Source organism: Rattus norvegicus, chromosome 17, assembly GCF_021556685.1.
Source record: "Rattus norvegicus strain SHRSP/BbbUtx chromosome 17, alternate assembly SHRSP_T2T, whole genome shotgun sequence".
Classification (NCBI taxonomy): Eukaryota; Metazoa; Chordata; class Mammalia; order Rodentia; family Muridae; genus Rattus; species Rattus norvegicus.
In genome coordinates this window covers 20,238,711-20,263,697 of record NC_141550.1, presented here as the reverse complement: position 1 = coordinate 20,263,697, position 24,987 = coordinate 20,238,711, and the positions used below count along the sequence as shown (strand labels likewise).

Below are 24,987 nucleotides of genomic sequence, written 5' to 3'. Positions count from 1 at the left end.
AAAATTAGAAGATAACATGGTCATTTATTACCATTATCAGCATTATACAAGGTACGTAATTATATATGCCACAGATTTACAGGACTATAAGGACTAGCCACCCAACAGATTTGTTAACAGCAGCATCACCAGAAACTTACAATGGGTTATACTGTGATGTCATAATAGCCATGCCATCACTTCATCATCCACATGCCTTACTGCTTCTGAGTGTCTTTCTATACCATATGACTACTGTATACATTTATCAACAACTATATAAAACCAATCACTACATATCACTAATAGATCTTCATAACTAGCTGACCAGCAGCCCAACCTATAACTCACCTGATCCTTCATGGCCCCTACCAAAAAGGCCTAGAATTAGCATTGACCACAACTGCCGAGCCCATGAAGATGTTCCATAGAAAGATATCGGAAGCTATAAGCACAGAAAGGCAAATTCTCCTTGTTTTTCCTTTATTTTTGAATCTTATTAGCTTAGGCTCAAACTTTTGAAAGCATGCTCTCAGAACGGCAGCAGACACTGGGCTAAACAACGGCTGGCGGCTGTGCTCTAAAGAAGCTAGGCTCTGTCTCCAAGATTAAGTCTGCTCTTATGGGTTGAATCCTTGGTCCTGCCCTTCTTAGCCCTTAGTGTCACACACACTAGTGAACCTCTTTACACCCTGGAAGCGGGGCATATCCCTCAGCATCCCAGCACTCCACAGCCACACGTAACCACCACATCGGCCTTGTGAGGAAAGAAAGGTCCTCTACAAAACCATTTATTTTTAATTTTAAAAACGACTAATTTGCTCCCAAAGAATGTCAGAGATACTTAGGGCTATACAAAGACCCATCATTACCAACAATTGCTACTAAGGCTAACCCCTATGTAAAATATCATGCATATAAATGGGTTAATTTTGGACCAGTTCAGACTATTAAAGCTTGAGTCTGCCCTGAGCCTTATCCCAAGGCAGTGCTCGGGAACATCACGATAGCAAACGCCTTGGCTATATGTATTCCTGTTTGGTTGGCTTGTTTTATATCTTTGAATGTTTAAATAGGCAATAGGAATGCTAATTAAAATGCAATCATGCAGATAAATTATACTATGTTCCTAAAAGGTAAAATGGAAAATCTTTTTTATTTCAAAATCTTTGCAGTATCTAAGGCAAGAGCACAGTGTGAACTAAATCTAAGGGAGCTTTTCATGGTTTTTGCATATTTAAAATATTCATGCAGTATTCCTCCCTGGGTTTCTCTGTTTGTTGTATATGAAATACAGTATATTAATTATGAGTCACTTCTTGGGAGAATCAGGACTCAGCATTTCTAGTACAAATGTTCATGATTCAGGCCGTTGAATAATTTGTATTATCTGCATTCTGCCTGGAAAGGAAATGTAATATAGAACACAAAGCCTACCTCAGTATAGGCACAAGGGAAGCTTCAAAAGCGATGGTGGAGGATCAGACACCCGTGGGGTCTTCATCAGACCTGTTGCTTTCCAGTCCACAGGCCACCTTCATGCCAGTAACACCAAACAAAGACAAACGTCTTAGCGAGGGTTTCCATTGCTGTGAAGGGACACCATGACCAAAGCAACTCTTATTTCTTACTGGTTCTGAGGTTCAGTCCATTATCATCATGGCAGGGAGCATGACAGCATCCAGGCGGGCTTGGAGCTGGAGGAGCTGAGAGTTCTACATCTTGTTCCAAAAAGCAGACAGGAGAAGACTGGCTTCCAGGCAGCTAAGAGGAAGGTCTCTCGAAGCCCACCCCCACGGCGACACACTTCTTCCAACAAGGTCACACCTCCTAATAGCGCTACTCCCTGGAAAAAAAAAATGCCAATGTTTAGCAGTTCTTTTGACTGCCTCAAGCTTAGTTTCTTGTCTTCGGAGATTTGTTTTAGCTCACAGTTTGAAGGACACAGTCCTCCACGACCAGTGTGGTGACAGGAGCCTGAGTTAGCTGATCACATTAAGGAAGATGTAACTGGTGAGTACTAGCACTTTGCCCTTGTCTCGCTCTTGTCTTTTTATCCAGGCTGAGATACCTGCTCATAGGATGATGTGGTATAAACTCAAAGGGATTCTTCCATCAACAGTTGTCCTAGGTTGCTATCTGTTACTGTGATAAGACGCTGACCAAAGCCAGCTTGGGAAGAAAAAGCATTGTTTGGCTTACAGGTTACAGCCTATCATTTATGGAAGCCAGGGCAGGAACTCAAGACAAGAACTTGAAAAAAGAAACCAATGGATGAATGCTACCTACTGTCCAGCTACCTTTCTTATATGCCCCAGACCCACCTGCCAGGAGCTGTTCTGCCCAGAATGCTGTAGGCTTTCATGTCATCAAGAATCATTTAAGCATCACCATCAAGAGCAACCTGATAGAAGCAGTCCTTCAATTGAGGTATGTCAAGTGTACAGCCAAGACTAGCCATCACACGCAGTTAAACCTGAAACACACTCCTAGATAGTCCCAGAGGTGATATATAATATAGAGTCAATAATGGCAATTAATCATTCTTCTACAAGAAGACTCATTCAGTTATTACGGTTTTGGCGTTGTTTGTGTTATCACTACCACAAGCAAACAAAGTTTTAACCTTGGTCCTTCCAATTTAGCCTTGAGAGTGTCTGGATTGAAGGAATGTGCCACCGTGCCTGGTTAAGGGACTGTCGTCTATTGAGGGAATGGATCCATTGACAAATTGGGTTAATGCTATTACTTTAGAGAAGCAGCAAATGGTTTGCATCCCGCAAAATAGTGTACATGCATCTATTCCACTGCTAATGTCTGCCTGTGCAGCTCCAGGTAAGGATCTCAAGGCCCTACCAGCATGAACAACCTATATGTCTTCATTGAGACAATAGACTATACACAGAAAGCAATCGTTTTTGTAAAGCATGTGTGTGTCTGCGTGTGTGTTAGTCTCGCTTCACTGTAAGGATATTTTGCTTTGCGTATCATTTACAGCTCAGGAAGGAACTAAAAAGTAGTAACCTGTATTAATTACTTTTTATTGCTGGGAGAAATATCAAAACCAGACAACTTATAGAAAGAAGTGCTCATTTTGATGTACGGTTCCAGGCTGATCAGAGTCCATCATGAGCAAACAGTCAGAACCGGAAGCTGATAGATAGCATGTCCATGGAGACACAGGAAGCAGGGAAAACAAACTGCAAGTGGGGTGAGGCTACGAACTCTCAAGTCTGCACCCCTTGACAAACTTCCATCAGCAAGGGTCCCTCCCCAACCAGGGATCAAGGGTCTAAAGCCTCTGCGTATGGGGGACATACCTCAAGCAAATGACCATATAACCTAATTTTTTTTGGTTACCCCTGAAAGCATGAAACTATCCCAAGAGCCCTTGTCCACTCTGAAAAGGCACCGCTCAGATGACTGGCCTTAAGGCATCAACTCAACTCTGTTTTTCCCAATGTTGTAAAATTTATATTACCGTCCAATCATTTTTCCTATTGCCATATTGGCATACACTTGGAGAAACTAAGCAGTCTGGTTTCCATCATGCCCTTAGCTAGAGGACTCAATAAACTTGACTCAGGTTCTGTTTACCTCATTCACTCGCCGTCCCCTTCATTGAAATTCCACTTGGTTCCGTGACCTCTCGGGTTTTCCCCCTACTTTGCCTGCTGGTATTGTCCATCCATCAAGGTCCATGACCCTCCACTAGGGGCAGTTCATTTCCACAGTCCCTTTTGGGATTCACAGTTCACATTTGCATATAAAAAGGCAGTCACCAGCGCCACCAAAAAATAGAGTCCATTGTCTGCTCTTCAAATGAGTCTAAATAGAATCGTAGCCATTTGGAGCTAAAAGAGCCCTGAGAGATACCCCCCACCCCCACCCAGCCATTCTTCTAACTTTATAAATAAGAGAACAGACCTAAGGGATTCTGGGACTTGACAGGAACAAGAACACAGCCGGATTTTCTGAGTCCAGTCCACAGGCCCGCCCGAGGAGGTGGTTGGAGCATCCTTCAAGATCAAGGTCTGTGAGATGGAGCCACGCTGGACAACAAATGCACTGACATCTCGAGGAATGAGATCAGAGATCTCTCCACAGATGCTGTCCTGGGGGAGATGAACTCAGAAATGAGAAAGATTTTAAGGAAGTGGCATTGTGGGAGACCTCTCCATTCACTGGGCAGGAGGCTTAGGAGACCAACCTAATTCTCATTCTCCCATTAAACAGCTGCAAGCTCCGATCTGCCCTGCGCCCCATCGGGCAAATGACAGACAGAACAATTGCATTTAGATCCCCTTAGAGCACACTTTGAGATTCTGTGATTTAGGCCTTTTCTTTTAAATTATTCTGTCTTTCCCTTCAGCATCTCTTCTCATTGGAGTTTGTTGTTGGAGGCAACCTATGTAGCCTCAAATTCAAGATCCTCCTGCCTCAGCTTTCCAAGTACTGGGATCTAAGGTATACAGCACCTATCCTGCCACCTTCCCTTTTTATTTTAAGCACACAAACCACCCACCAGCCCTTACTAAGGAGCCTGAGCACCCAGGTCTTATGTGGGAGGGTGGGGGATGTCTTTTTTTGTCCTGAGTGTTATGTCTCCTCGAGATTTTTGAATATAACATCATTTTAAAGTATTAATAAGCTAGAGAAGGCCTCATGGTGTAACCTAATAACCTCTGCTACTTGATAGGCTGAGGCAAGAGGACTGGAAATTCAAGGCCTGTCTGAGCTCTGAAGCACAGTTAAGAACAGCTCAGGCAACATATGAGACCTTTGAAATTTTACATATATATATATATGTATATGTATATATATAAATATATATTATATATATGGTCAGTAATAGAATACTTGTTTACTATAAATAAAACTTTGGGTTCAATTCTACACACACACACACACACACACACACACACACACACACACACACACAAGATAAAAGAAAGCCAACCCAAGTGTCCATGGCCACTGCTCTGGTCTTAAACAAATATCAAATCCCATTCCCCTCCCAGAATCCTCGAAAGCATATAGTTTTTTTTATTTGCTAAGGTCTATTGTTTGCTCTACTTCTATAGAAAGACCTAGAACTCTCAGCAAGTGCGGGTTCCTGGGACAGCAACATGACTCCATCTGGCTGTCTACCACTTCATGTAGTACCAAATCCCAGCGGCATCCCCTTTAAGTATTACAGCAGATCTCCAGCATCAAATCTATGAGATTAACTGTTGCCTGTATTTAAAGAACGTCCTTGGCCTCCAGAGCCTCTGGGCATGAGTACAAAATACTGTTCAGAGGGGAGCCCACAGTAGGCAGCTCTCAGTGATCTACTTGCTACTCATTACAATGATTTAACCAGTGAGACGGAGAGTGCCAACAGGACCAACTATAAGAAACATATGACCCTTGTTCACACTTACATAAAATAGTGACAGTGCTGTTAGTAATTAGTCACCAGATCCTCCATGCTTTGTTCTTTGGCATTAGTAAAACGCCACATGAAGTTTTACACCAAATTAACATGCCTCCCATTTGACTGTTTCGGAACACTTTGAAAATGTGCTGACTTCCCTTCTACAGGAAGAGAGGCCTCCGGCTAAAGATGTGCTCTTGAATTGCTTGCTTCCGGCCTCGAGGACAGAAAGATCCCTTTCGGCCTGACCCATAGAGCTTCGGAATCATACTGTCCTGGACTGACGGCCTGTGGTGAAGGGGCTTGTCTAACACTGAGAACAGATTAGTTCATTACTCAAAGCTATGTTGCCCTGCCTGGAGAACATGGTGAGATAGTTCAGCAGGTAAAACTACACACCAAGTCTGAATCCTGAGTTTGATATCAAGACAAAAGAGGAGAACTGACTCCCTCCCGCTGTCCTCTGACCTTCACATATGTTCTGGGAAATGGGTGTGCTCAGTCAGGAACTCACATACATAATGCTAAATAAATGGTATTTCTAAACTTTATTAACACATTATTCCGTCGAATAACCAATCATCTTAACACATTAAAGGGATGAAGGTAAAGTCAGGCTAGAGCAAGGACCTTTGCACCCCTGGGACTCAGTCCTGTTCCGTGGTCAGTTTGAGGACAGAAACACAAGCCAGTGTGGGTGGGATTAATGTTAAGCTGCTTTGTCGTCAAGGCCAAATCCGTAGACTCAGCTTTTGGCTTCCTGTCTGTACAAAGGCAAGGATACTTGTGATACCAGCACTTGAGAGAATGTGACGGGAGAATTACTACAGTTCAAGACCAACCTGAGAGGCATGGGGAATTAGAAGAGTTTGGGCCACCTAACTGGAAAAGAGAGAGGAAGGGAGGGAGGGAGGGAGGGAGGAAGGGAGGGAGGGAGGGAGGGAGGGAGGAAGGAAGGAAGGAAGGAAGGAAGGGAGAGAAAGAATGATTATTCATTGTTACCCAAACTCCTTATGATGGTGAATAGAGGGGTAAATATATAGATTACTTCCACTTTAAAGAAAAATAACCTTTGTGAGGATTCAACAGGATCCCAAACTTAGCTACAAATTCTGTTCCCAGAGAGTTGGGAGCTTTTTTGTTTTTTTTTTGTTTTGTTTTGTTTTGTTTTTTACATTAAGTAAAGGGAAAAACTGATTGTAGTGACTCATGCTTCTAATCTGAGCACTCAGGAGGATGGAGAGTTCAAAGCCAGCCTGGGCTACATAGTGTGGTCCCGTAAAACAAAGCAATAAACCCCCATCCACCTAAGTTTAATTCAGTTTACCTTACAAATGACCCAGTAGACAAATATGTATATAATATTTAATGGCTTTTTCTTGTTTCCTCCTGATATTATAACTAGCAATTTGGATCCAAGGCTTCTCATAGCCTAATGTCTGCAGACTTTGGCCTTAGTGTTCAAATTTATCTGAAACTTCCAGATCTTTGACTATCAGTTTCTAACTGAAATGTTAGCTCTCGGCTGAGACAGGCTACAGTGCTCTCTAAAGTTTTGTCATACAATCAAATATCGTTGATGCTGGAAATGCAGAGCCTAGAATTATATCTAACCCTTTTCTTTCCTGTATTCCAATTTAATCAAATCATAAGCTACTATTGAAAATGGAAATTCTCAGGCTGGAGAGATGGCTCAGCGGTTAAGAGCACCGACTGCTCTCCCAGAGGTCCTGAGTTCAAATCCCAGCAACCACATGGTGGCTCGCAACCATCTGTGATGGGATCTGGCGCCCTCTTCTGGTGTATCTGAAGACAGCAACAGTGTACTCACATACATGAAATATATAAATAAATCTTAAGAGAGAGAGAGAGAGAGAGAGAGAGAGAGAGAGAGAGAGAGAGATGGAAATTCTCCTGATCCACGAACATAAAATCAAGTTTCTGAAGATTTTCTCCTCCTAAAGGGAAATTCCATCGTTTCTATCGTCCTCTTTACCAAGTTTTTCTCGATGTGAAGACAATGTTACCTTAAAAGGGCCTCTCTGTTAACTTGGGAAAGGCTTAGGGTAGAGTTGCTTTAGGAACCAAGAAAATTTAAATTCCTGATCTTTATTCTTAGTGCCATAGTCAAATAAATTGAACGAACCATCTGAGATATTATACAAATGTAATCATGCATTTATTTGGAAGATATTACCTTCAATCTTTGTTGAAACAACGTATTCTAGATTCTAGTAAGCTTTTACAGTATTGGCAAGCAGAGAGGAATTACAGACTTGGACACAACTGTTTTGGTCCTGCAAGTAATTATTTCACTTAAAATACTCAACACCCCATCCCCCTTCTGCAATGTAAGCTCCTCAATCCTTTCAGATAAAAGGCTTAGATGACCTGTTGGCTGCAGCCAAAATGACTGCATATGTTCAGTAATATATTGGCTTCATCAACCACCATACAATAGGCACATATGACAGTAAATCATCTTGGGAACTTCTTGAACCCCAGCCAAGTTGTAGACAATAAAAGATCCTGGTTGTAAAGTCAGCTATAAAAGTTAATTTCATACAGGTTCCCCAGAACACATGCTACGTTCAGTTCCAAGCAGATGTGATCTTGGAAGAGCAATGGAAAATGGCACGAAGCACTTTTGCCGACTTTCCATATCAAGAGATCCAAACACTTAAGTGTTTTGTGTAACCTTGGGTCATGAATGCATTACAGCAGGTATGACATGTAAATTCTTCAGGCTTCCCTAGTGCCCAAGACATGGTCTTTTCCCTTCCCTCCACAAGAAAGACTATTCTTCTTCCGATTATTTACCCATAGAGCCAGAAACACAAAGGCTTAGAAAATCTTCACAGGGAAAAATAACAGCATATTCTCGGGGCTGCTTTTTGAAATAAATTATGTTTTTAAAGACAGGATCTTATGTAATCCAGACTGGGCTCCATGCATAGCTAAGGATGTCCTTGAATCCCGGAGTCTTCTCCCACTACAGCAATGAGAGGATTACAGGAGCGTTGGGGTTCTATGCAGTGCTGAAGGATTGAACCCAAGACCGTGTTCATGTCATGCAAATACCCTACCCACTATGTTATATCCCCAGCCCAAGACATTCTTGATATAAAAACTTTTCTACATTTTCTTATTTGGTTTTGGCTGTAGATGGGTTAGCGGGTACCTACAGAGACACTTACCTTTTCACTCAGCCACAGATCAGGACAGGAGACAAGGAACTGCTGAACCATTAGCTATATGGGCCACATAAGATGAGAAGACTGAAATTGGACTATTTATCAAATACGCAGTGTCACAAAGGCCACTATGGACTACTCTGCCAAGGCCCAGTGTTGACTCTTATTCTTTCCTTAGATCACCCACAGTTCGGAGCTCAAAGCACATTTCTCCCCATTTTAAACAATACCTAGGCTCCTGGTAAGCCATGCACTTACAGAGCTTTGCTATTTGAGCCCTTCTCTGGGCCCTGCCTGAGGTTCCCATTGAGAGGTCCGAGGAATTGAATCTCGGTAATTATCATCCGTCTCTGGCTTCTCTTCCGTTGCAGCAGAGATTTCAGACATGTGATAAAGACAGAGCATCTTCACGAGAGCTTTACCTCCCCCAACCCCCACCGAGTTCCAGCTCAAAGCACAACCCAAGGCGAAGACATTGTAGGGCAGTGGGAGGCCGAAGGAAGATTGAGAACATCATGAACCTACTAACCATACACCTGAAACCAATTAAGGTCCACCTCGGGGTTAAGGCATACCAGGCCAAACAAAAAGTCACATGATGATGTTATGTGGTCCCTATTTATACCATTGAATGTCCCACCAGCAAAACATGCCACAGTGTCAACTGATGCCCCCTCTTATTGTAAATGTGAATCAGGACAAGGTCATACATCTGTAGCTTATTCCTATCAGGAAACACGTGCTATATCCTGTATCTTTAATACCTCTCCAAAGTTCATGGACTAACAACTTGGTCTCCAAGCTGTGGTGCTATTGGGATCGGTCAAAACTGCTGAGAGTTAAACCCTAGTGGGAGGAAGTTGGGTCACTGGGAATGCAGCCATAAAGGGGATATTGAAATCATGGCCTTGCTTCTCTCAGTCATTCACTTCCTGGCTCCCAAGGTCACCCTTATCGTATGCTACAGGCCTAAAGCAATAAATAGACAAGTGATGAGGGACTGAAACCTTTTCTCCCTTCCAGTCGTATGTCTCGGGTATGTTGTCGCAGCAACAGAAAGCTGACTAATACACAGAGGCCCGGTGACAATTAGGTAATTACCTTTGTCCAACCCTGCTGCAATCGCAAAATGCCTTTGAATGACGTAATTAACAAATAACATAAACGTACTCCTCACAATTCTTTAGTCTGGGGGATGAAGTCTAAGGTGACAGTACCAAATGACTTGGTTGTGGAAGAAGGGCTTCACTCAGTCTATTGTGTCCTCATGCAGACTGGAAGGACAAAATGGGATAAATGTGTGCCCTCATAGCTTTTTATAAGGGAATGGATAACATCTTTGAGAATGGAGCATCATAGCCTCATCCACCCCCTACCCCCTGTGACCTCATCTAGTCACCTTAGGGTTTAAGTTTGAAGAAGCATATGCATTTAAACCATACAGTGATAATCCCGGAAAGGACAAAGGAGACTAAGACCGTGATCCAGAGCGATGGCCTTGGGATGGCAGGGCTAGGAAGCAGGCCATTCCTAGTCATCACCCACATCACATTCTGGGACCACGCAGTGCGGACGTCACACGGGACTCAAGACAGAGTTCTTCTAAAGACCAGCGGGCAGTCTTAGCAAGTCACTCTGCAATTGTGCCCCCCTCCCCCAACCCCCAATGCCTCTCTCTCTTTCTTAAGAGTGAAGAAAGCGAACCAGGCATGGTAGCTCATGCCTATAATCCCAGCAAGTAGTCGACTAAGGTGGGAAGATTACAAGTTTGTCAATACAAAATAAAATAAACTAACACACACATGCACGCACGTGCGCATGTACGCAGGCATGGGCAGGTCTTAGAGGAAGATAGACCAGAAATGAATTCTTATGTCCATTCTCAATTTTACCTACTTCACGAGGCCTTTGGGTACAAGTGATAGGGAAAAGCTGGATTTGTAGGCAAACATGTCAGAGATGGATTTTGCCAGCCTTTGCCACACTTTATCCTAAGTATATTGATAGTCCTCTCCGGAAATAGGCATACATGGGCTGAGGAAAGTAGGTTTGTTGCTCAAGTGTTTGTCCAGCCTTCAGGAAGCTCTGGGTATCATTTCCAGCTCAGCATGAAACCAGGCGTGATGGTCTGAATCTCTAATCCTAGCCATGGGAGGTGAAGGCAGGAGGATTAGAACTTCAAGGTCACCCTTACTATTTAAGGATTTAGAGGACAGCCTGGACTGTGTGAAAGGAAGGGATGGAGAAACACAAGGAAGCAGGGATTGGAAGAAAGGAAGGAAGGAAGAAGGGAGGGAGGGTAGGAGAGAGAGACAGAGAGAGAGAGAGAGAGAGAGAGAGAGAGAGAGAGAGAGAGAGAGAGAAAAGGAAGGAAGGAAGGAAAACTAATATATGTTTATCAAGTTATAGCTGGAGTGAGCTCAGAGCCAGAAAGGGCATTTGTCTTCTTAACAGGGGAAAGACAGGCCAGGCCAGTAAGAGCAAGACGTCTGCTCAAACTTCCCAGGTCCTTCGAACTGCCAGTTAGTCTCTGGAACTGACTCTTACATTATTGGTTGGTTTTCTCAGAACCAAGTGCGTGTGGTTTGGCTTTACCAACAAGGTTAGAAACCGAACACCTAGGTGGTGGCTAGCTTTAAGCTTGCCAGAGGCTCTAAGCCCATCAGGTTACTACTCTGCACCAGCAGGAGAAGAGCCAGAAACAGTAGTTTCTGTCTTATATGGCTGTTAGGATCCTCTGCTCTCCTCATTTTGAAATTCAGAGCTCAGCAGGGCTGCATCAGCTCTCTGTCCGAGTGTTAAAGATCCCAACTGTTTAAACTATAGTCTTTGGCACTGAACAGTGGTGGGGTTGCTCTTCAGACTCTACAAGGAGAATGATTCCTTTGCCTCCCAACTCCTGGAAACCCACAGGTCCACAGAACACCTATAGCTCAGAGCCATCCCTCTACCAACAACTTTTGTCACCAGAACAGACTAATTTACAAGTGCTTAGAGCCAATTTGTTTTGTTTACTTTGTCTTTGGAGACAAACCAGATATTATTGCATAAGATGTAAGATGTGTCTTGTGTGGCAAGCAAGGCCCCCTCCTGCTTTAATCATCTGTCTCGGATCTGTACTGCTTCCTAGAAGGTGTAGACTGTAAAGCAGTCCAGCTTCCATTCAGTACCCACACTGTGGAAGGCTCACAACCATCTGAAACTCTAGGTGCACAGGATCTAAAACCTCTGGCCTCCTCGGGCACTGGGTCTCATGTGCGCATACACGCATGCCTTCATATAGTTAGAAATAATATAAAGAAACCTTTTGAACGTGTACTTTTGGATGGGCAAGAGGCTTCAGAGGACAAAGCATCAGAGGTGGGCATAAGGAAAAACCTGAGTTTGCTTCTCAGAACTCAACATGCTGAAAGGAGAAAATCGGCTCCCACAAGTTGCTCTCTGACCTCCACACACGTGCCATGGCATGGACACACAGACATACACACACAAATACATGTAAAACATTTTAAAATGTACTATTCCACCTAAAACTACTGCACGAATCTTTAAAGATTTTAGAAAATTATTAGACAGAAACCAGCTTAGGGATTCCTGCCTTACTTCTCCTGGGGAGGTGAACAAATGCCTATTCAGACAGACCAAAGTAAGGGTTCCCTCCATGTCCGCCTTGATGAACTGATACAGTTATGACACTTACTTATAGGAACAAGGGTGGGGTAACCCCAAAGCAGCCACATCACCACAGAGTCCCACCCTACTCCACCCCCCCCATGTACAGTGATGTCACAGAAGCTGCCTTATAGAGTTCTCAGTTAAGCTTCCACTTCCTGTGCACTGCAGGGTCACCCACAATTCTTTAGAGCTCGTGGGAGCAGGTGAGAGACTGGATAGAATCCCGGGTCTTGTATCTTGCCCTTCTTTTTACTGAGGAGTGTCAACAGCTCCATAATTGTTGCTACAGACCTAGCTGTCACTGTATTAGTCTGCTTCCTTCATGGCCTTGACTACTGGATAAAGTCATCTCTACTCCATGGTGATCATGGGTATACCAGGAAGAGAAAAACATACAATAGACACTTTTATGGTTTTATACAATTAGCAATTGGTCTTCCAAGGGCCCAGTGTTTATGCCAGGCCATTGAAAGTTGTTTAAGAGCAAACGGACACTGGAATAACAACAAGCCATGATACAGTCGGACATCTGTGTAGCACTAGAGAGTCAGCCAAGCACTTTCATGTCTATCACATTTGTACCTTCCCCAGAACACCCATGTTTGTCACATTTGCCCTGCCATGACCTTCCTATTCTCATTTCATAGATTAGTCACTGTAACCAAGATGTCCATTAGACACCGTAACCAATACGGCCATAGGAGATTCATATCCTAGTCCTCTGAAGAAAAATCTAAATTTTAGACATTATACCCAAACACATCTCAACAGGGTTTGCCCCTTTTTATCCCATGTATCGAAGAATCTAAGTTTAGGGCCAGCCAGTTGGTTCAGTAGGTGAAAGTGGTTGCCATGGACCCTGAGTTCTATTCCTGGATCACGTGTAAAGGTGGAAAAGGAGAACTAACCCCACAAAGTTGTCCTCCGACCTCTACATGTACCAAGGCACATGTCTCTCGAATCCAAATAATAAATATTTGAGAGTTTAAAGAATCATAAGTTTTTAAAAGTATATTCCTGGAAGTGTTCATGAGCTAATTTTTAATAGGCAAAGCATCACCTGAAGCTCATAAGACTAGTAGTTCTCCTTGGGACTGCACAATGGTGTGTCTTTCCTGTGATGTTCTCAATAGAGGCTGGAGCGATGGCTCAATGCTTACAAGCACATGCTGTTCTTGCAGTGGACCAAAGTTTGGTTCCCATGACCCAAGTCAGGCAGGTCACAGCAAAGCTGTCTGTGACGTCAGCTCCAGGGGATCCTATGCCACTGACTCTCTCAGACACCTACACGCATGCGTGCATATCCACACACACAAACATACTCATAAATAATTAAAGATAATAAAAACAAATCTTTTAGAGCATAGTAGTATACTCAGCAAGCAACCATATTCACTCAACTTAGTTCTCTGGGGTGAAGACTCTCCCACAGTTCACCTCTGCATTTCAGGAGATTTCATTATCCAACTATATCTGTGTCCAATATGTCTCTAAGGGAAGTGACACCAAATTCTGGGTATATAGCTGCTGTGGGTGGAAGATCACAAGTGGTTTTCTTAGAGTTTGAGGAGTCACTTCTTACCAAGAAACCTATCACCTTACAGACCACCAAGAAATACCACTTAGGGTTTCCCTTGGCCTTGGCTTCGAACGAACAAAGACAGAGATGTTCAGTCAGCAACTGGCAATTAACTGTGTCCCCATTTAGGACTGTAATCTTTGGTCACCCCTTGTTTTTCCCCCAACTCCTACGTTCCTACCTGGCAAGTAATCATTAAAAGAATGTCTGATCAAAGGGAAGCAGGGAAGGAGGGGCAGGAAGGAGATTAGGGGCAGGAAGGGGAGGAAGGGGAAGGGGGAAGGGAGGAAAATGAGAAGGGGAGGGGGAGGGAGGAAGAGGAGGAGGGGGAGGAGGGAGAAGAGGGGAATAAGTGGGAGGAAGGAGAGGAAGGAGAGGAAAGAGAGGGAAGCAGGAGTGAAGGAACAGAAGAAAGGAACAGATAGGGCTTGAGCCTCTAAGGCTGCCTCCGCAGGTTCCCAGTGACCAGCTTTCAAAACCATTCCTTCCACCCTTCTCTGAAAGTCAACACATCAGTTTAGACCCCGCTACACCACAAGCAGAGATGTCTGCTACTAGCAGGAACAGCCATCACCGTGGAGGAAGTCTGCCATCGCCCTCTGTGTCTAAACCCCTTCAAGTTCCTTCCCAAGAGCCTGTTCAGCCCAGGGACTGCAAGAGGCTGTCCAGCTTCCCTGGAGTCTGTCCCTTCTGTCCTTCCTCCCAGACATGCTGCTCTGGAACCAGAGCCAGGCTGAACTCTCTACTTCTGCTTTGCTCCGGAAGTCAAGGGATACATGGGCTGAGAAAACCAAGCCTGCTGCCTCCAGGTGCCACATCCTCCATATCATTTCTCCAGCCTCCACCAGGCAGGTTCTGTAGACCCTGCCTCTCTAACATTCTTAGACTCCTCACTCAGCTTGTAAAGGCCTTAGGATATTTTATCTCTAGCTCTTCAGTTACCTGTTGATTGATTTCACTCCCACCCATCCAGTTCTGCGGGGCCCTGGAAGGCTCATTCAGAGATGCAATTCTCTGGTGTTCTCAGTTGCCTAAACCTGTGCCCAGAGCCTCTGACTGGTTCGGTCACCACCCTATGGAGCTAAAATGTTGCTTTCTTTGTTATTCATGAGAAAGACTATATGCCCAGGTTAGAAACGTTTAGGACATGGAATATCTTGAGAGTCACTCCACTTGCTTGCAGGACAGTTGACTTTTGTCAACTTAACAGATATCTAGACATATCTGGAAAGAGGAAATCTGACTGAGAAAATGCCTCCATAAGGCTGGCCTGTAAGGCATTTTCTCTATACTCTGGTATCAGCCTTTCTGGAGCACCTAAGGAAACACTTGACAGGGTACTTTTTCTATAGCCATTGGATTTGTAAAGAATAAATATCTTTCATACTCTTTCTTCTTCCAGCTTGCTGCATCTGCAGTGACTGCCCTGGACCCAGCCCAAGCTTCCTGACCCCTACCCTGCACCTTGACAAATACAAGGGTCCCACCAGATCTCCCAGGGACCAACCAATGCATACACATGGAGCGACCCCTGACTCCCGCCACATATGTAGCAGAGGATAGCCTTGCCCAGCATCAAGAGGAGGAAAAGCCCTTGGTCCTGTGAAGGGTCATTTCCCCAACGTAGGGTAATTCCAGGATGTTGAGGTTGGAGTGGATTGGGAACATCCTCATAGAAGCAGGGGGAAAGGGAAAAAGGTATGGGAGAGGGGGGCGGAATTACATTATTTGAAATGTAAATACATAGAATAGCCAAGAAAAATAAAATTAAAACAAAATTCATTGGCTCAGAGTTTTCCATTTACGAGGACTGCAGGTAGAGTGTACATCTAAACCGTGAATTATTTAAGGCTTTTGTTCAATCAGTGTTAAATAAATATCAGTTGACTTAATACTCAGTTAATATTTCTGAGCATCTGCTCCATCGAAGGTGCCGTACCTGGTACTGAGACATATTACTTGGCCTCAAACCATGAAGAGCAGACACACAGGAAAATGCCACAAACCATACCCACATTATTAGCATTTGCCTCAGTAGTCTCCAGAGTCATTGCCCAGACATACTTTGTTCTTAACCTTCATCAGTAACAATTCCCTGGTCCAAGACACCTTCCAATTTGGGGCACGATTTTATTTTACTAAAATCTTTTCTCCATCTCAAGTCACTTCCTATGTACTTCCAATTTTCCAGTTATGAAATGGTCCTGATGTGCCTATTAACATCGTTAGCCCTTTAAGACTTTGGCTCCCTAACAACCAATGTCCCTGATTCTGCCTCTGGTCCTAGAATTTACAGAAGAGAGCTAAGCCACCCCCATGAAACAATGTGTGCTGACCTTGGCCATGAGAGTTCTGTGCTGAATGTCTGCTAGGAGCCAGTGAGCGGTGTCTGATCATCCTTGGCTGTCCTGGGACATCCAGGCACAAAGCTAAATCACCCAAACAAACTTAGGAAATGAATTGATAAATACAGATTGGTTCTAATTATACGGCTCTACGGATGAGTCAATTGGTTCGTTGTTTGCTGAAGCAGAGCATGAAATCTGTCTACAGTATTGGCTAACATTGAAGAAAACACATACAAAATGGAATTCTACCTATCAATTTGGGCTAATCACACCACCGAACTAGTTAAGTTCCAGGAGGGGGAAAAACCCCAAGTGTATGTGACTTTGAGAATGGTGTCCACTTAGCTATGAGAGAACCATATATCAGAGAGAGAAAAGAGACCTTGTCGTTATGTTTAAATTACAGCTTAAGTACCCACGTCTAGTCTCACTTAAAAATTGACTGCTGTTTGTTTGTTTTTGTTTGTTTGATGAGGTGAAGTCCCCTGTAGCGTACACACTGGCTTCAAACTCTTTACGTGGTTGAAGCTGGCCTTGAACTGCTGACCTTCCTGCCTTTTCCTCTTAAGTGTTGGGATTAATAGACTTGTGCCCCTATGGCTGGCAAAGACTATTAGTATTTCCATGGGTAAAACTGGAACGGGTGCAGGATGTTTCCAAGTCCTCGATAACAGAGAGTGCTTAGCATACTATTTACCCGACCAGGTAAAACTTACGTATTACTCGTTAACTCACACAGTAACTGAAAGCTGACATTTGTTCCTCAGGGAAAACAAGAACCCAAAACTGGGTATCTAGCATTTGGGTGGTAGAAACAGGGATACCAAAAGTTCAAGGTCACTCTTGGCTACATCCACTGCCGACAGGAGACATTGTATCACAAAAGAAAGATGGAGAGGAAAGGAAGAAAAGGAAGGGAGATGGAGAAAGAGAGAAACCGAGTGTCACGGAGGGAAGAGCTACCAGTCCATGATATATAAAGGCAACATTTCCAGTTCAGAGACCTCTTCCTCCTCAGGGCAGATTTCAGAAATCAGCAAAGATACAACACAAAGTAGAGGGCATGTGTGGGAATGCTCAGAAACCAGGGATCCACAAGGAAGTCAAGTCAGGAAAGGAAAACAATAATTCACTGCACTGCCCTGGGAGGACGACGGAGAGGCACAGCCTTATGGGTACATAAGGGTCAGTCTCAATTTAAGACCAGAGTGATCCTCAGTGGTCAAGGAGACCCATGAGGAAACCCTGTGAAGGACAGATAACCAGAGAACATTGCAGAGCAGGGGTAAATTGCGTTAAAATTAGCACATGATTTATATATACCTATAATCTGCCAAATAGCTATAGGCTTGGCCAGGATCTTTCCATATGTTGTGGTAAATCACTTGGAAGGCCAACTGAGCATTTGTGGCATTTCGGAGATGCCAGCTTTGGCTAGGAGGTTGGCGGCTGCTAGGGGCAGTAACCTACCTTGCGTGAAGAGAGAAATGGAGGCTAACTCTCAGAGAACAGATGGCAAGACTGTGGGAGCCTCCGCGTCGCCTCCCTTCTCCAGAGAGGCATTGATCTACCTGGGCTAGCAAACTGTCCAGACGGTTCCCTGCACCCACGCAGCCAGCCTGGGTTGTCCCTTGGCTTTTCGCTGACACAGTGACGGATTGGGGTGTGAGGGTGTTCACCAGTTCCCACTCGGTGTTGCAAAGCAGTTTGGTCACAGTGGGAGCCTCCACCGGTGGGTAAGGGACTTGCAGAACAAGGAAGGAAGCCAAAGAGTCCCTAAAAGATAGAAAAGAAGGAAAACATTCCTTCCCTGTACCTCTGACATCTGGGCCATGACTGGGGGTGCATAATGACACTGGTTCTGTAATGGCTTCTCTTGTCTGCGAGCAAACTGAGGGTTGGGGATATTTTTCCAGAGTCCCTTCCCCAGAAGACCAGGTAGCACAGTAAACTCAGTACAGAGGAGCGTGGTAAATGGTTTTCCTCTAAGTCCGGGCCTTCCTGCTTGGGCTCATCGAGTATCCCCATGCACTGCCCAACCATGTCCTTAAGTCCCACCCCAGAAGAGAGGAGCAAGAAGGATGATAGCACAGTGCCTACAATCTGAAAACCAACTAGAGCAGGGCTGCAGTAGGCCCCACCCTGGTGACCAGATGGCTCCCCTTGCGTCTGCACTTCCCCAGCAGGCTCGGTAAGCTCAGAAGTACCAGCAGGGAAATACCTCGTGGCTGGCAAGTCACCCACCTTGCCCTGGCCATCTGACTCTACAACAGGACTGCGAGAGAGCGTGTGCCATTGTTCCTTTGGACTTCCAAAAAGCTCAGCTGGTCATTTTCCTTTGCTTAATTCCCTCCTCTGACCACCAGGGCAGTGAGAAATCGGAAAACCTGTAGTCAGTACAAGACAAAACAGAAGGGAAGAAACAAGATGTTTTACCCAGCAAGCCTCCTGGGGAGCCCGGCCTTTACTTTCACATATGCTGGAGGTGTGGTGTCCAAAGAAAACCTTTTGAACTGGTTTCTTGGAATCTCCAGAAAGACCCTGCACATCAAAGGGGACCAGATTCCCTCCCTTGCTGTGCATGGCAGCCATTGTTAAGCATTTTGCATGAATCAACCACCTTCTGAACAAGAGAAGAAACGCAAAGCACATGGCCAGCCCGTGGCCACATCGGCGGCAGCGGCGGCAGCGCCAAGCACGTGCAGCACACATGGCCTTGCCTAGCTCAGAAGAGGCCAATTCTGCCTGGGCTACAAAAAAATTCTGCCTGGGCTACAAGAATCAATCTTTCTCTCTCTCTCTCTCTCTCTCTCTCTTTCTCTCTCTCTCTCTCTCTCTCTCTTTCTCTCTCTCTCTCTCTCTCTCTGTCTCTCTCTCTGTCTCTCTGTCTCTCTCTCTCTCTGTCTGTCTCTCTGTCTCTGTCTCTGTCTCTGTCTCTCTCTCTCTCTCTCTAATCCCCCAGGCCAGGATACAATGGAGCCAGTTGTTAGAGATATCACACACCCTCCTATAGACCTACCTCTTAGGAGTCTGTGCAAACTCTGACTTCAGTCACAAGGGGATCCCTGCTGGGCCACCTTAAAAAAAAAAAAAAAAGTCAGGTTAAGATGCAGTCTGAGCTGAACAGAGAGGCCTGTGTGAGCTGTTGGCACTGGGCCCAGAAAGCCATACTCCGGAGTGAGCTCTGTTGGTGCGGCTTCTGCAGAGGATTACAGTCCCTGGAAGGATAAAGGGGTGAATTCCATCCATGGCTTCAGACTTTCGTCATCTACCTTTGTGGATTTGTCTGGCTCCCTACAGGTGGCTATGGTGAAGGACAGCATATGCTACCCTGCTGAAGGCCACTGATGTCCCCATGGAGCCTAGATATTGAGGAGATCGTCTCCCCCTGGCCAATATGGAGGGAGGCATCTCTGGGCCCTTACTGAACACCCACCCACTCTGTTCTCTGTGAGGATGGCAGGCAGCAATCGTTAGAAGGCAGAGTGGAAGAGGCCTAAGCCATTTGTCCCTCTCTGGCTCTCACTAACGACCTCCCCAAAGGAGGAAAGAAAAAAAAATGGCCCTGAGGTTTTCCTGGAGATAAATGGAACCATTTTAAAGGAAGATGCCATTTACAAAGAAGCCATCCTCTCTGATAGCAAAGTTCTAGGTTCAGGAAAAGAAAAAGGGTTTAAAAACCTATGAATACAACTCAATCGGGAAGTTTTAATTAGCAGTTCAAAACTGCCCACATTCTGGGTTTCTAATTAATAGGCACGATTTCCGTTGAGTTCTACTTCAGTGAGAGCTATATAAAAACCAGTGAGTGGGTGACACCATTCCATTCAAAAAAAGAACAAGAAGGAGAGAAAGGAATGCTGAATTAGGAACAGAAAACGCAAACGATCCATCTCCCTTCTATACCTGTATAAATAAACATTGTTACCCACACCTCTCCCTGGAGCTTGTCAGTCCATGACCAATCAACACCCTGAGTCCATTCGATACCCCAACTCCCTGAACCATAGGCCAAATGGGATAGATCCCAGTCAGATCACCCACAAATACTGGGGTATCAAGAAAAGAGGGCATTAGGGTGGAGACAGAGAGCCATTGCATTTGCAAAACCCCGAATTAGACCCCCCAGTACACACATAAGCAGGACGTTGGGCTAACACACAAAAGACAGAGCCTGAGGAATACTGTGTGGGGTACACGGCTATTTATCCCTGCTCCCAAAAGTGATGAGAAGGCTTCAAAGGGCTTTAATCAAAAATAGACCCAGGCAGTGAGGTGGGGGGTGAGGGAGCCAGATTTGAGGAGAATTTCTGGAAGCTTTGAAAACAGAAGAACTTCCTGTCCCGACCGCCATCGGAGAGCAGCACCCACCCCGTGGCCATGGGCCTCAACAAAGGCCACAAGATGATGACAAACGGCAGCAAGTGAGACACAGCGGGCGTCACGGGCGCCTCACCAAGCACACCTCACTAAGCACACCAAGTTTGTGCCGGACATGATCGGAGAGGTGTGCGGCTTTGCACCCTGTGAACGGCGCCCCACAGAGTTGCTCAAAGTGTCCAAGGACAAGCGGGCACTCAAGTTCATCAAGAAGCGGGTGGGCGCGCACATGCGCACCAAGAGAAAGCAGGAGGAGCTGAGCCACGTGTTGGCCGTCATGAGGAAGGCGGCAGCCAAGGATTGACGAACCCTCTGCCAATAAATGGTAGTTCCTACAAAAAGGAAAGAAACAGAGGAGGAGACAAAAGAGTAACACGGAAGTGGCTTAAGGGGCACACGACTCCAGAGCATTCAGGGGACAAGCTGATCTTCCTGGAGACTCGGGAACCAAGGATGTAGAGGATGAGCAAAGAAGGCCTAGGAGCCGCTGCTTCTGTAAACGTGAGCCTTGAAGGAGGAGTGTTACGTGGTTTTCAGTGACGATGGAGCCGCCCAATGTGTGTCCAAGTGTGAGAACTCAGGCAGAGCTGCCTGGAAAGGTAAGTTCTAGTGCACTGGGGTTTACACAGGTCCCCCCACCAGAGTCTCCTGTGTTCATGCATGCGCACCCCCCCCCCCCCGGAGCTGGGGACCGAACCCAGGGCCTTGCGCTTCCTAGGCAAGCGCTCTACCACTGACTAAATCCCCAACCAGCATGCGCACTCTTATATACCCATCCCCCCAGCAACATTAGGACCCAGATCCCCTCTTATCAGAACATGTCCACGTTTGACAAAAACCTGATGCTAAATCAGAAGATGCCTCAGAAAGCAGCGCCTAATTAGAAGGGGGTGGTCTAGACGCTGATGGGGTAAGGTTGTGATAAAACAGACTCTGGGAACACATCCAGGTAGAAGGAAACACGCATGCCTCTCTTCTCAAACGCACCCCATAGAGGTTGGGAGGAAACTGCAGCTCTCTCCAGAAGCCTCAAGGGACCCCTTAAAGAAGAAAAGACATTTAAAAAGAAACCTTTTAGAACACACCGTGAGAGGCTTAGCACTTGCCCAGTTAGCCAATCTAGACAGCCAACCTTCCTCCAGTACCAGTGGTGGTCACGTCAGATGTTTATCTGTGAATCGTGAACAACACATCCTAGAACATCAGTAGAGAGATCACCTTGCTCCCTCCTTCCTATCAGATGGCTTCCTTAAGGCCCTGATACCCCTGGGAAGCCAAATCATCCTTTGTAAGCCATCATCACACCATCAGTCAATCTACCCTGGACCCAGCGAATCCATTTCTATGTGGCGTGCACTGGAATAGCCAGGTTAAGAATAAGTCTTCCTGCCTGCCAAAAACAAAAACAAAAACAAAAACAAAAAACAAAACAAAACAAAAAACCAAAAAAACCAGAAAACCCAAAAAAACAAGAAAGAACCTTCATGATCAACCTGATCTCCTACCCAACCTGCCTGTGAATAAACTTCTCCTTCAGTCTCATTTTACCATTTGGCTAGAGCATAGATCAAATAAACAGTGTCCATAAAACAATACAGAAAGTTGTCTGTAAGACCTCAACCGGAGGTCACTGTTGCTAGTCAGGATGGCGAGGATTCTTGACATTAAAAGAAACCAGTTCTGGGGGTTGGGGATTTAGCTCAGTGGTAGAGCGCTTGCCTAGGAAGCACAAGGCCCTGGGTTCGGTCCCCAGCTCCGAAAAAAAAAAAAAAAAAAGAACCAAAAAAAAAAAAAAAAAAAAAAGAAACCAGTTCTGGCCCATCCCCAGGAAGTGGGTACCAGACAAATGTATTATCTTGGCAAAAATCTCCCTCTAGTTCTAAAACATCATGGCTACCATGGCCTAGAGTGGGAAGAGGTAAGGGATTCACAGGTTCCTAGCCCTTCAGTTCCAGCTGCAGAATGATGTTTGGGTCAGTGGAAAAAGGCATATATGTTGGCTGGTTCCATGGATTCTATCATCCAGCAACATCTTAGTTCATGTAAACGCATGGCATGGTGCTAACAACACATAACCTAACAGCGCCCTTCTCAGAATGTCCCACTACCACACCTCAACCCCTTCACTGCATGGTTGATTCTTGATTCCAGAGGCAGTTCTGCTCTGTAAAGCCAACTACATCATAAACATCAACACATACCAAGTCACCAGTTGTAGAGAAAATGCAGGGTTGAGTTTCTGTGAGCCTCTGATTATAGCATGTTTGCCAATCGATGCGAAAATCTTGGTTCGTATGTTTAAAGCTAGCTTTACTTAGGAGAGAGTGACAATTCGTCAGTGGTGACCTCTCAGCAGATACCTCAGAAGCTTTTGCCGGAAGGAAGCATCAACACACCAACTCTCTCCTTTAGACACACTGCAGCCTTCTTGTGCCTAAATCCCATGAGAATATGTCAGCCATGTGACTGGAACATTTTAAACAGCAAACCTGCCTAGCAAAAGCAGACACACACACACACACACACACACACACACACACACACACACACACGCAAATAAAAGGACATGGCATTAAATAGATTACAGAAAGAACTCCATTTGCTGGTGGAGAATTGAGTATCACTTTGTTCCCCTTGACCTGAGAACATGCTTTTCCAGTAGCTCAGGTCGTACTGAGCGCTGTGCGTGTCCACACATGAATGTGATGGCGCTGGCAGTGGCTGATCCATGGGCTGTAAATAAAAATTAGGAAGCAGCAAATTCATAAATATACAGTCTGCAAATACAGGGGTGGATGGAGGCCAAGGTGTAATTCTCCCCTGTAACACAGCCGTTCTTTAAAGAACCCAGACCGAACGGAGTGCGATGCTATGCACCTGTCGCCACAGCTGTCCAGAGGTGAAGGGGGGCGGGGCTCAGCAGTTCGAGGTCATCATTAGCTACATAATGAGTTTGAGGCCAGCCTGAGCTACATAAAAGCTTGTTGAAGAAAGAAGAGAGGAAGAAGAGGAGGAGGTGGAAGAGGAGGGGAAGGAAAGAAAAAGAAGGAAAAAGAAGAGAATCCAAACCAAATGCTCAAATATTTTGTCAATTATTAACTCAGAGCGTCTTCGAAGTCACTACCACTGTTTTCATTTTTTGAGATGCTGTTCAGTGTGTGTGTGTGTGTGTGTGTGTGTGTGTGTGTGTGTGTGTGTGTGTGTCTGTAGTCACCCAGGTTGGGTTGGAGGACAACTTAGTGGGATCAGTTCTTCCACCGTCACATGGTTCTGGGGATCTAACTCAGGCTGCCGGATGTGTAGTGAGTGACTGTACTCACTGAGCCTCCTCACCAATCTGAGTGAGATGTTAGCATACTTGAAGAGCCAGAATTAAATAGGGAATTGGCCAACAAGGTGGCTCAAAGTACAGAACACTCTGTTTGTATCTGTCTTAGTGAGGGTTTTACTGCTGTGAACCGACACCATGACCAAGACAACTCTTATACGGACAACATCTAATTGGGGCTGGCTTACAGGTTCAGAGGTTCAGTCCATTATCATCAAGGCAGAAACATGGCAGCATCCAGGCAGGCCTGGTGCAGGAGGAGCTGAGAGTTCTACATCTTCATCTGAAAGCAACTAGCAGAAAACTGACTTCGGGCAGCTAGGGTGAGGGTTTTAAAGCCCACACCCATGACATACCTTCTCATAGTGCCACTCCTGGGCTGAGCATAGACAAACCATCACAGTATCTGACATCTTAAAGCTCCTAACTTAGAACATGAGTAGATGTAGCACCATGTAAGCAGCCATAAGGCAATCCCAGGCAGTGTTACACAGTGAAGGAAGGCACAGTGTTCTCAGTTCTGTGAGGCAATCATCTTCCCCACTCTTTGTGGAAATGGGAAGAGGAACTTTTAGTTTCTACTAATTTACATTAAAATGCATAGGTGGGGCTGGCCGAGCAGTGCTCTAAACCCACGCACTTTCTCAGGGGCCTACTCTATGGTTCTATAGGTCACCGACTAAAAAGTGTCTTAGAAAATGGACAGATGTGGACAGACTTGACATTTGCTTTTGTGGATTCTCTTTGGCCAGCCCTGACTTTCTTTAATTTTCTCACAAGGTCCTCCAAAACTGTGTAAGGAGGCACAGAGGAGACCCACAACCAGCCCGTAGGGCAGGGCTACAGGACATTTAAATTTGAGGAAAACATGTGAACATCAGCGTGATCTGTGGTGCATAAACTATGGCCTTGAGCCACAGCTGGCTCAGCAGCTATGTCGAGGTCGTGAGGTATCACTGGTTTGCAGTTCTGTCCTCAGGGGGTGCTACATTCCTTTCCATGACGTCATAGCTCTGCAAAGCCAGGTTTTCAACAGCTGTGGTAGATGAAGTAAAAACCACCTCAGAAATAAAGTGAGCAGCTGA

The 24,987-nt window shown here is 45.2% G+C and overlaps 1 long non-coding RNA gene across 1 annotated transcript; it reads right to left on the bottom strand.

The window, feature by feature from the left end:
* On the bottom strand, positions 1-24,409 carry LOC108348536 (uncharacterized). The gene is made up of 6 exons (XR_015642014.1): positions 24,259-24,409; positions 19,214-19,271; positions 18,439-18,581; positions 17,665-17,970; positions 3,907-4,094; positions 1-1,825 (listed from the first exon to the last, which is right to left on the bottom strand). It is a non-coding gene; the product is annotated as an uncharacterized LOC108348536 (long non-coding RNA).
* Between the last annotated feature and the right edge of the window lie 578 nt (positions 24,410-24,987).